This window comes from Protopterus annectens, chromosome 7.part0 (assembly GCF_019279795.1).
Source record: "Protopterus annectens isolate FY-2018-M chromosome 7.part0, PAN1.0, whole genome shotgun sequence".
Taxonomy (NCBI): domain Eukaryota; kingdom Metazoa; phylum Chordata; order Ceratodontiformes; family Protopteridae; genus Protopterus; species Protopterus annectens.
This window is the reverse complement of record NC_056739.1, coordinates 1,238,149,304-1,238,161,164: the sequence shown is the minus strand read 5'-3', so window position 1 is coordinate 1,238,161,164 and position 11,861 is coordinate 1,238,149,304.

Sequence of the window (11,861 nt, the reverse complement as noted above, 5' to 3'; positions counted from 1 at the left end):
AGGGTATGCAGATGTAAGATAAGTAGCACTTCCAGTACAATAGTGTATATTTCTGATGCCAATTACAAGCTCTGCAATGAGTGGAGGTGGGAAGGTCTGCAAGCTAGAATACAAACCTCTGAGAACCTTGGAGATTAAGGTCAGCAGTCCCAACCGGATTACTTAATGAACAGTTTCCAAGCAGTTGCTTTGCAGAGTTCTCTTAGACAAACATGTCTGGATGTTACAAAAAAGGCAACACTTTTTTCTAATAGAACACATCTTGTCACCCACATGCTTATCCCTTGGAATAAAGGAACAAGATACACTAAAATATCCAACTATAAACTACTCTTCTGACTGCAGACTACAGCCATACATCAGAAAAAAACTGAGAAGGTTCCCCCTGTATGCCAAGTTCTTTCAACTACTGTGGACAGAAATCAGTGGATATACCTATGAACTACTGATAAGCATTTCCTGTTGACCCAAAAGGCAGTACAATTCAGTTAGGAATCAACCTAAGTCAGCAACAGAGAATTACTTTGGCATTTATTAATATAATATTCCTTCCTTCTCAATTCCCTTACCTACTAAATATTTTCACAGTAGCAAGCAATACTTAGACCATTGAAGACTTGAACCAAGTTTTATAATTTGACTGCACTGATGTCAGTTTTGGTGCCACTAGATTAAAAGCCAGTGTAAGCTTAAGTCCCTTCATCTCTTCTGGCAAGGACTACACACACTACCATGGTACACAGAGGCCCCACTGAAGGATTTCCTGTATCTATGAGATCTACATAAATACATGGAACTTTGTGCAAAATCAAAACACCCTATAAGTATAAACTTGTAATTTTATCCAATAATCAGAATACAAGGAGGAAAGGTAGCTTAAATGATGAAATACTTTAGATCTATTAAGGTAAATTCCAATTCAACTCTACTACCTTCAGCAAGCAACAATAACCTACTGGAAGTATAGGAGCTATACCCTTCATGGAGTCCTGCGTAGTGAAATGATATCAAATGAGACCACTTATGACAGATATTGCAAATCCATCTTTTTGGGAATAACAATCCATCTGAAAATGTTTGATGAACGTGAAGACTCCCTATCATGTGCAGTAACTTCATGCACACACATCGTGTACAGAACACTTTCAAAACTACTTCTAAAGGAAAGAAAGGTCTCCCTACTCATTTTCTCAAAATGTAATCTTCCAGGCTTTTGGAAAGTGCTTTTGCTCACTAGTTTTCCATGCTTACTTTGAGTAAATGAAATTATTTTTCTGAAAGCAGCAGCCTGCAGAAATTCAACAGGTTTAAAAAAAACTTTTGACCCGATTCTTTTTTTTCTCTCTTTCTTTTTTTCTGAGGGAAGATAGGGAGCTGAACACACTGATACATTTACAGAGGTAGTCTAGACCTGATATAAATGGAACTTAGAAAATGGGCAAACTGTACATCAATACACTGAATGGAGAACAGACATTCTCCAGCAGGGTATTACTGTACAAGTACTGCCTGGTGAAAAACGAGTCTGCCGCTTCACGGCAGCATATCACGCTGTCGTGGAGCTCGGACTGGGAAAAAAAATGTCTGCCATTATTTTACGCTCGTTAAGCAATGGTTCTGCTGTTTAACAAGCGTACAATGTAAAAAAAAAAAGTGTGTGTGTGTCACTGAATGAGTGTATGAATGCAGGAGAGACTGAGAAAGTGTACAAGTGAATGTGTGCATAAATGCAGAGGAGACTGTGTGTGTGTGTGTGTGTGTGTGTGTGTGTGTGTGTGTGTGTGTGTGTGTGTGTGTGTGTGTGTGTGTGTGTATGACAAAGAGAGAATGAGCTCTGTGTAAAATTGTTGTGCTTTACTTATTTATTTTTAAGCACTATATGTATTTTTGATGTAAAATGCTTCCTCCCAACACAATCATATACTACAGCAAGTTTAAACATTAGGCGGAGTAGCTATTTTACATTAAAAATATGTAAAAAAAAAAAAATACAGTACTTAAAAAAATAAAATAAAATAAGCAAGTAAAACAACAATTTTACTGCGAGCCCATTCTCTAAGTGCAATAATGCCCCCCCGGGTGTGTATGTTAATGTGTAATTAACACCCTGCAGCGGCGGGCCTCATAACACCTCTTGGTGGGCATTAATTGCACATTAACACACACACTGTCAGGCATTACTGTGTGCTTATTTAACTCACACAGAGAAGGGGGAAGAGAACAAAACAGGTCTACATATTGTAGTGTTTGCCTTTGTACATTCTACTAATATTTTCATGTTCACTGTTCCTGCTGTCAGAGTGAAGTGCTCATGAAGGCAGACTGCCTGCAGAGCCAGGTTTCTTTGTACATCCTACTCAAACTTTTCCATGCCAGACTGCTTAGCTGCAAACAACATATCCTTTCTTGCTTGTTCAAATGATACCTTAACCATCATATTGCTTGCCTCAGTCAACACCTGCCCTGCCACATTAAATTAAGAAAAGCTTTTTAAAGCTAGCTAGACTGTCTACATTTCAGTATCAACCTGTAAGAGCAGTGGATGATTCCACATACTCTAATATGAAAAGGACTTGAAGTGGGATCCCAACCAGAATGACTCATCTGTGGAAGAAGTTTCAGATAGTGATCAGGGTAAAGGGAATAGTCACTTTGGGAAATGCTGAGAGTATTTGTTCATCAGTTTACATCTGGCAAAATGTCCTTTTACACAAGGAGAACATAGACAAAACCCAGGAAAGATTAATCCCACAAAGATAAGGGTCTTTGTGGAGTCTTTCTCATCTGAAGTCTGATGACAGAAACACCACGATTATAAAAGAAGACATGTACCCCAGGAACACTAGGCTGATCTTAAGTAATAGCAAGCTTTTTTGCCTTGAAATAGAGGATGAAGGGTATAAATTCTTATTTCTTTTTATAAGGGTAAAATTGTGCTTGTAATTATGTCCAGAAAGTCAGCAGACTGGTGGAATTTTTTCCCATTTCAGAGTTATCCCCTAGAGTCTGAAAAGTAAAGTTTTGTCATGCTACAGACCATTATCATAGATGTTAAAACAGTAGGATCACTGTTGCAAGGCATTTATAAACAGAACAGCAGTAGCTTCTTGTGAAAGTCAGTCTGCCAGTATGACATCCCTAGGAGGCGAGTGGTTAATTTCCATACAGTTGTTGTCAGCCAGATGCCTATCCATAAGGCAGAGAATAATCTGTGCCATTGTGTATTCTTTATATCTCTGAGACAAAGGAATAAGGAATACACTCATCAATATACCCCAAAACAAATGGCAGTAGTGCAGCTAGGGTGGGCTGAGAGGGCCAACTGCCCCATGTGGAAAGTGTTGAGAGGCAGCAATCAGCCAGTCCTGATCTCTAATGCAATACTGGCTTTTAAAAGTCAATATTGTATTTATAGTCAAACCAGAGTGCTGCAGTGATTTCTGTGCAAACTAAACTTAAACATGCAGCTTACCACAGTTATTTAAAAAAAAAAAATCACTTTTTTTATTAATAAAATGGAGAAGGGCCAAGGACAGGGTATAGAAATGGGACCTGGATATCTTGGTGTGTGTGTGTGTGTTATGCATTATGCATCAGGCCACCTGAGATGTAGTAGTAGAAATAAGCACATTTTTTTTGCTCCTCAGTGGAAGAGCTGTTTGGGGGGGGGGGGTGGATCTGTAATAAGTCAAGTGTAATATAGTAAAGTGCCTTTTTGTTGCTTTGCTCTGGGATGCAGTGCTGGTTGAGAGGGGCACACTAAAAAAACAAAAATTAAGAGATGAAATTAAGGAAGTATGTAAAGATATTGATAATACAACTGGAGGTGATGAATTACAACAGTTTCTTGCTAAAATCAATGAACAATTGATTGCATGTGAAAAAGATATCATAGAAAGGAAGAAAAATAAATTATTTACAGATCTGAGAGACTATGAGATTAAACGTGCTTTCCAAGTGTTAACCAATCCCAAGGCGAGATGACAGAGGGTGCAGTTTGATGAAGGTGGTAAGGCAATGAACAGAAGTGGGCGGGCCTACACCTCAGGTGAAAGTGGAGCATCCATGACAGAAGGAGAAACAGACCAGGAGGATTATCTGGCTTTGCTAAGGCCAGGAAATGGACAGTATATGAAAACTTTTCGTGAGAACCAGGGAAATAGAAAAAAAGGATGGAATGGAGGTGAACATTATAAGGACTACAATTTTCAAAGGACTATTAAACGAGGTAAATGGAATTAAAAATACTGCTTTGGCAGAATGTAGTTATGTAGTTAATTTGTCAGGACGCTCACTAATGGATAGTGAGATGAGCGTCTTAAATATGGGTCTAAAATTTGTCCCAACAGTATTCCCAAGTTTACATGAATTGAAATGTGATGTTTACTGTTTTAGTCGTAAATTACATGATGAATTATTTTAAAGAAAGCACGAATTTATCATCAAATAGTAATAATAGCAGTATATTAGATAACAGTAATGTGAGTTTTTATTCTTGTTGTTCGGAAGATGAAGTGAATGCATATTGCAAGCTAAACACTGAATCTGTACAAGTAAAAAGTGCATTCATGCCGCCACAAACAAAATAATATCATCAAACAATTTGGTGTATTTTTGAATTACGGTTTGGAAAGGGAGTATTCAATATTTGATAGGGCACATGTGAACTATAATTTAACTAAAGAGCAGTGGAATAGTTTAAAAGATCTAAGTCAATATAAGGACTTGATATTCAAACCAACAGATAAAGGGGGTAAACTGGCAGTTCTACATTTTTCTCAGTATTTATCTATGTGTTATGAACACTTAAATAATGAAAGTGTTTATAAAAATGTCAATATAGAGGAATATAATAAAGCGGAAAAAGAATATAATGAATTAGTTAATAAGGGAATGAGGTTGCATTATTTTTCTTTACAAGATGTGCAGCAAAAGTTTAAAATTAAAAATGCCACTATGGCTCAATTTTTTTGTGCCCCAAAAATACACAAGGATTTGGTCAATCCCCATGGACGATCTATAGTTTCAGCCTGTGGCTATTTTTTTGCATAACATAGCATGTTTTTTGCATTATTTTCTGTTACCAACTGTGGAGAAAATGTTTTCTTACATTAAAGATGTTTTTGATTTTCTAGGTAAGATCAAGGAAATTATATGGTCAGAAGAAATGTATTTTATTGTAATGGATGTTGTTAGCTTGTATACTAACATCAAGCATAAAGATGGTATTAAAGCCATAAAATTTTTCCTGGGGGAAGCCCAGATTTGGTTTTGTCGTGTTTAAAAAACAACATATTTGAATTTAATGGCTGCCTGTATAGGTAGTTACAAGGTACAGCAATGGGGGCAGCTTTTGCCCCCTCTTATGCAAATATATTCATGGGATTCTTTTGAAAGTCAATATATTTATGCTACTGAATTTTATAAAGGACATGTAGTCAAATATTTTAGAAATATTGATGATTTAATTTTTGTATGTAGGGGGGACACAACAAAGTGCAAGCATTTATTAATAAGTTACATGAAAATGAAGAGGGGATAAGTTTTGATGGATTACAGATTGGTAATGCAGTTCATTATCTGGATATTGAAGGGTAGGAAAAATTGTAAGTTAAGAACAAAAATACATAGAAAGTTCCTGGGAACAAATTTTATGCTGCATGGTTGCAGCTGTCATCCCCCACATACTATAAAATCCATACCATATGGATAATTCCTTAGAGTAAAGAGGTTGTGTTACTACAGATAAGGAAAAGGAAATGGAAGAAACTTTTTATAAGTTTTGTGAAAGGGGATATTTAAAAGCACAAGTGGAACAGGGATTGGAAAAAGCAACCAAGTGGAATCAGTGAAGTGGTAACATGCAAAGGAAGGGAAATGAAGAACAAGAAAGTATTTTATTTCCACTTTTTCTGTTTTTTTCAGAAACGGTAAAAGAACAAGTAAAATATTGTTGGCAAAAATTAAAACGGGAAGTAGATTTTCTACAAAATAAGAATATCAGCTTCTCCTTTAGGAGAGGCAGAAGCATAAAAGATTTTTTAGTACATGGGAAGTTTAGAATGTCCCAAGCAGGGCTAGTTCTATTACCACAAATGTTAGGCACCTTTCCTTGTGGAAAATGCAGCATATGTGAGTTCATAGTAAACGAATTCACAGATATTAATGGAAAAAAGTTCCAAGTTAGAGGCATTTATGGTTGCAACACAGAGAAAATTATATATCGCTTAAAATGTCCATGTAAAAAATGTTATGTTGATGAAAGTAAAAGGCAGTCCATGTAGACTCAAAGAACATGTAAGAGATATAAGAAAAAGTAAATTAACTAGTCCAGTGGCAGTTCAATTTAAAGAATTTCATAGCAGTAACCCGGAAGGGTTATAAGCAGCTATTTTGGAAAAGGTAGAAATTAATGAATTAATGGTAGAGCAACATATAAAAAATCTATTAAGAAAGAAAGAAAGAAACAATGTTAATTTTAAAGTTTGATACTATGTGCCCTAGAGGCTTAAATCAAGAATGCACTTAGAAGTGTTTGGTATAATGGAATTTCAGTAATTGTTAATTGATTAATTGGTTTTATTAATGAAATAATTCATTTAATGCAACAAGTTTAAAAAGCTGTGTTTTTATTTATGTGATTGTACTCTGTTAAAGGCTGTTCACAGCAGAGGCGCTAGAGAGAGATTTAATGTGTATTTTTAATAAAAAAGGAACTATTTTTTTCACTGGTCGGTTCTGTGTGGTATTCGTTCAACTGTGAGCTATTTACATTGTGGTCTATAGAGCTTACCACAGTTGTTTAAAAAAAAATCACTCTTTTATTAATAAAATGGAGAAGGGACAGGGTACAAAAATTGGACCTGGATATCTTGGTGTGTGTGTCATGCATCAGGCCACCTGAGATGTAGTAGAAGAAATTGCCAGATTTTTTTTTTTTTTTTTTTTTTTTGCTCCTCAGTGGAAGAGCTGGTGGGGGGGTGGATCTGTAATAAGTCAAGTGTAATACAGTTAAGTGCCTTTTTGGTGGTTTGCTCTGGGGTGCAATGCTGGTTCAAGATACCCGCACTGGGCGCTGGTTGAGCCAGCTATGCTTCTGACAAATGGTATAGAAGTTTTACTTTGCAAAGAACCACTACAGTGTAAATTTGCACAATCAAAATGCAGTATTCCATCACAATGAAAATCCTGCAAACACACAGTGTACAACTACATAAAAAATAAAAAGCAGGTCTAAGACCCGAGTAGTACCAGCGTATCATCTCACAACTTAGCTATATTTATTACACAAACTACTGCTACAAGTCATTAGGAAAATGACCAAGAGAATACTACACAGTGAGATTCTGACCCCAGATGTGGTGCATAGGTATATCAAGCCTTGCAATCGTGCAATACCCAAACCTCAAAACAGACTAGCACAATCAATCAAAATGGTCATTTTACCTCTGGCCTGTTCATTAATTAGCAAACATTTTGACTCAAGCACACCTGTGCATGTCTAAAAGGAGCTATATCAGTTCTATCACCTGACACATGAAGCTGGCAGTTACTTTCCTTCTAGAGCACAATTCAATATTTCCTGTTTTCTTATACTAGTAACAGGTGGTCACACCACTGAAAAGGCTTTTTGATGATGGCTGAAGGCAGGCTATCTTAGAAAGGAAACAAAAATATATTTCAAGGTTGCAAGCCTTGAAACTTTGCAAGGGGTAATGAGGTGGGAAACAAGATAATTACATATTCTGAATTATTATATGATGTAAGGAGGCAACATGTAAAGTGGCTTTTCCCCATGTGTTTGTATGGAAAATGCATTAAAAGATGTATGTTCTAACAACAATTCTGCCCCTTTTATCAGTAAAATATACTTTCAAACCTACCTTCTTATTCAACCCAAAGACAGAGTAAGGGATGTCAACTTCATATATCCAACTCAGCCAAATGCATATCAGAACACTTTTACTGAAACTAGGTGCATCAACATCTACACTGTTGAACCCCATCATTTATTCATACACAAACAGAACGTACTGAAACAAAACGTAAAAAAATTAAACTGCAGAAACAGTCAAGACTGGTTCAAGTACCTATCTGATAAAAGTCCATCAGAATAAAAAAAAACAAACAAAAAAAAAAAAAAAAAAACTTAATTCAATAAAGTTATAGTTAAATAATGAGACATTGATGCTATAACCAGCTGGCTAGGTACTTAGAAAGGGAAATTTTGTAGTGCCTCCATACTATTACCTGCACTGAATACACAATGTAAAAGCAGGCAACTGGGAAAGTTAACACCCAGAAGAGAGGCTGTAGGGGTAAGCTATAGTGCATTAAAACTTGCATTTGAGTCATTTGGTTAGGCCATTTGGATGTCAGCATGTACATTGTCAGTGGTATGGGCTGCATCCAGTTCATTTTGTGAAGGCTGGTCTTCTGATGGACATGCAGATAGGCATCAGTGACCGCCTATCTACATTTGCTTCCTGGTATCGGGGAAAGATCCACAAAGCATATCACTGCTCCTCCAGAAACTTCAGGAGGATGAAGAGAAAACACTCCACATTACACTGGGTAAACTGGATGAGCTTCACCTTAGTTATACTTCCTCTCGACTCTGAATTTGAATATTTCACCTCTACCTTTTCACCTCATTCTTAATACCTTGCCTCAACAAGACAGCACTGAAAATAAATCCAGATGTACAAGGTACAGATGTCCCTCAAAGAAACAGCAGAATTCATGCCATATAACTACCACCTCATTTGATCTCTCTACAGAAGCCATGCACTGCACCAATACCATGTTTGTAAAAAGTGAGAGTATTTCACTGCTTTTCAAAACAATGAAAAATAAATATCTGGAACGAGTCTGATGTCCAAGGTGTAGCACCTATCACGGTTCAGTTCTTTTCCCCTCCTGAATTCATCTGAAACATTTGCATAGCTTTCTTTACAGTATTGTATCTAACAGAGGAGTACCCATCTTTACTGTAGCTATTAATTCCAGCAGTTAAAATGTGCATCCTTTCTAAATCTTCAAACATGACCAAATCAGCCTAATAAAAAAAAATAAATACATTTTGAAGCTTCAAACTTGCTCACTGACTGTTGATGTCCTGCAATCACAGTGTTTAAATATGGTTGCTACACCAAGCTCCCCCTCCACATCATTGTTTTGATAAACCACTGTAAAGTGGAAAAGTGCAGTTGTGTTAAGTAAACTTACCATAACAATAGATGTTTGAGCAGATCACTGCTGTAGCGCAAGCTATATGGGTTATATATTGGAAAGGATATGATGACTATCGAGCATCTAAAGCTTTAGGGCACACTCCACATGCCCTAACTGTTGAAGGGTTCAAGAACAGTCACATATAATCAGTGGTTAGGCAGCCAAACCATCAAGAGCTTTATTGCCCCATGGAAAGGGAATACTAGGATAAAAGGGTAAATGCAATATCCACACCATGGCAAGAAAAAAGGGAATGACCAAGAATGGGGAATAGAGGGAGGGTGTCTCCACTACAACAGTGATCATTTCAAACATTATGGTAAGTAAACTTACACAGCTGCCTTATGCTCATCATTAGATTGCTATTGCAGTAACTTAAGCTATGTGGTTAGATTACCAGGAAAGGGGGAGGAGGAAGAACTGACAGTCCAGAAACCCCTTGAAAACAGTTTTAGCAAAACCTGCTGTGAACCTGGAAAATAATCTAGTTTATAATGTTTTGTACAAGTATGGAAATATTATCAAAGTTGCTTTATCTAGAATACTTTGAGTTCACCTTTTCTTAAAAGCTAGAGAAGAAGCCAAAGTCCTGATAAAATGGCTTCTGACCTTGCCAGGAAGTGACATGTTACGGTGAGCAGCAAAAAACAAGCTCAGACAAGTAGGTCTTAATCATTTAGAAAGAGTATAACTGGCAATGGAAGTCCTTTTCTCCTTTTCAGGGGATGTTTTCTCATCCGTCAAACCAAACTTCCCGGTTTCCTCCAGTCCTGATTATATACAATACCTCCAGGGGTCATGGACTAGTTCCCCCTCAGGACAAGCAGGGAAAGCATTTTATTGAAAAATCTTTTAAGTGACAAAGGAACAGGGACTTGGAAACCCAGTTGTAAAACTTTTTCTAATCTCCACATCAAAGTTTCAAAGCTCAAGACTCTTACCCTTTAGTGTCTGTTCCACCTCTCAGTTTCTCGATAACTTTAGAGCTAAAAGATCCCTATTATCACAATCCAATTCTCAAATATTTCAGATTATTTTTAAGTCTTGCTGGGTTTGGTTCCACTTTCAGTTCTCTGTTTTGCCTTTTGAGCTATCCATAGTTCCAAGGCTTTAGAGTTTTTCTCCAGTTATAGCCCACTGCAAGTTACAGGTTGCAGTGCATTCACATTTTCCATATTTACATGACTTTTTTTTTTTTTTTTTTTGAGACTTTCAAAATGTCAGGAGTCTCTAACCTGGGTACAGAATCTCCTTCTCAGTCTGGGATCCCAGCCGAATATACAGAAAACATTTCTTATTCCCTCTCATAGGACAGTGTTTCTGCGATGCCATCTGGATGCATCCCTCATGAGGGCTTTTCTCCTGCAGGACAAAAGACCTTTACAAGGATTAGTTTCTGGCATTCCCTGACTTGGGCCAGGCAATATCTCAGGATTTTAGGGTTTCATGGCTTCTATGGTTCTCACGATTCCTCTGGACAGACTTTGAAAGAAAAATTCAGAGGTTTTATAGATCTTTGTGGATCAAACAAACATGAGCACCCTCTACATTTTCAGAATCAAAAAGGGAGTTATGTTGGCTGGTGGACCATTTCTCTCAACCGTTCCAGCTTCTACTCTGTCTGAAACCACAGATGCCTCAGACTTTCCTTTGGGACCACTTCCAAGGGGGGAGGGGGTAAAGGTCCAGAGCCTGTGGAACAAAGCAGGCCAGACAAACACAAAAAAATGGCAGTTATAGATGTTCTCAAATCTGTAAGCCATCTTTGGACCCTAGGCCTTTTCTAATTACAGACATCACAGTGATGTGGTAAATAAAGTGGATGGGGGGAGAGAGACTCCAGATCAGCAGACTTGCTATGGTATCCTGGAATCTAGCAACTTCAGTCACTCTCTTCAGGCTTCCTACATTCTGTCAAAAAAAGAACATTGTTGCAGACAAGCTGAGCAGGACCAGGACAGACCATCAGAAATAAAAACTGAATCGGGGGACTTTGATCCAGCTGTGTGTAACTCCTCAAATAAATCTGTTTGCTTCTACTTACAGCAGGTAGTTCAAGAAATTCTACTCCCAAGATTCCTTGCAAGCAGGCCTGGAAGATGGATGTCAATGCCAGTAAACAGAAATGTTCCTGTATGCCTTTCAACCATGTCCACTGATAAGCAGCATCATGCTAAAGATTCAGTAGGACTCCCCAAAATAATTGTGGAGACTGCCATTTGGCCCAGGCAGCAGTGGCTCTTCCTTCTCAAGTTGGCCAAGTGCAATTACCATAAGCTTCCTTACAAGATGAATTTACTCACACAAGGCAGAGGTTGTGTGAAACACCCCCAGTCTACAACTTCTTTAATTGACTACCTAAATTACAACTTTAATACCTTTTGGGCACCTGTTTTCTGAGGACATGCAGTAGCCATTAAACAAGGCTAAGAAAACTGCTACTAGAAAATTAAATATGGGTAAAAGGAAAAAATCTACTTGGTTGTCAGAGTAGGAACCAAGAACCTATTAATGCCTGGATGCCTCTGGTTCTTAAAGATTTGAGTGTGTTACTATTCTCTAGCCTTTCAGTCTTTTTTGTCAACATTCATCTCATGTCCTTTCCTCTTGTCTACCTATAAACCCCC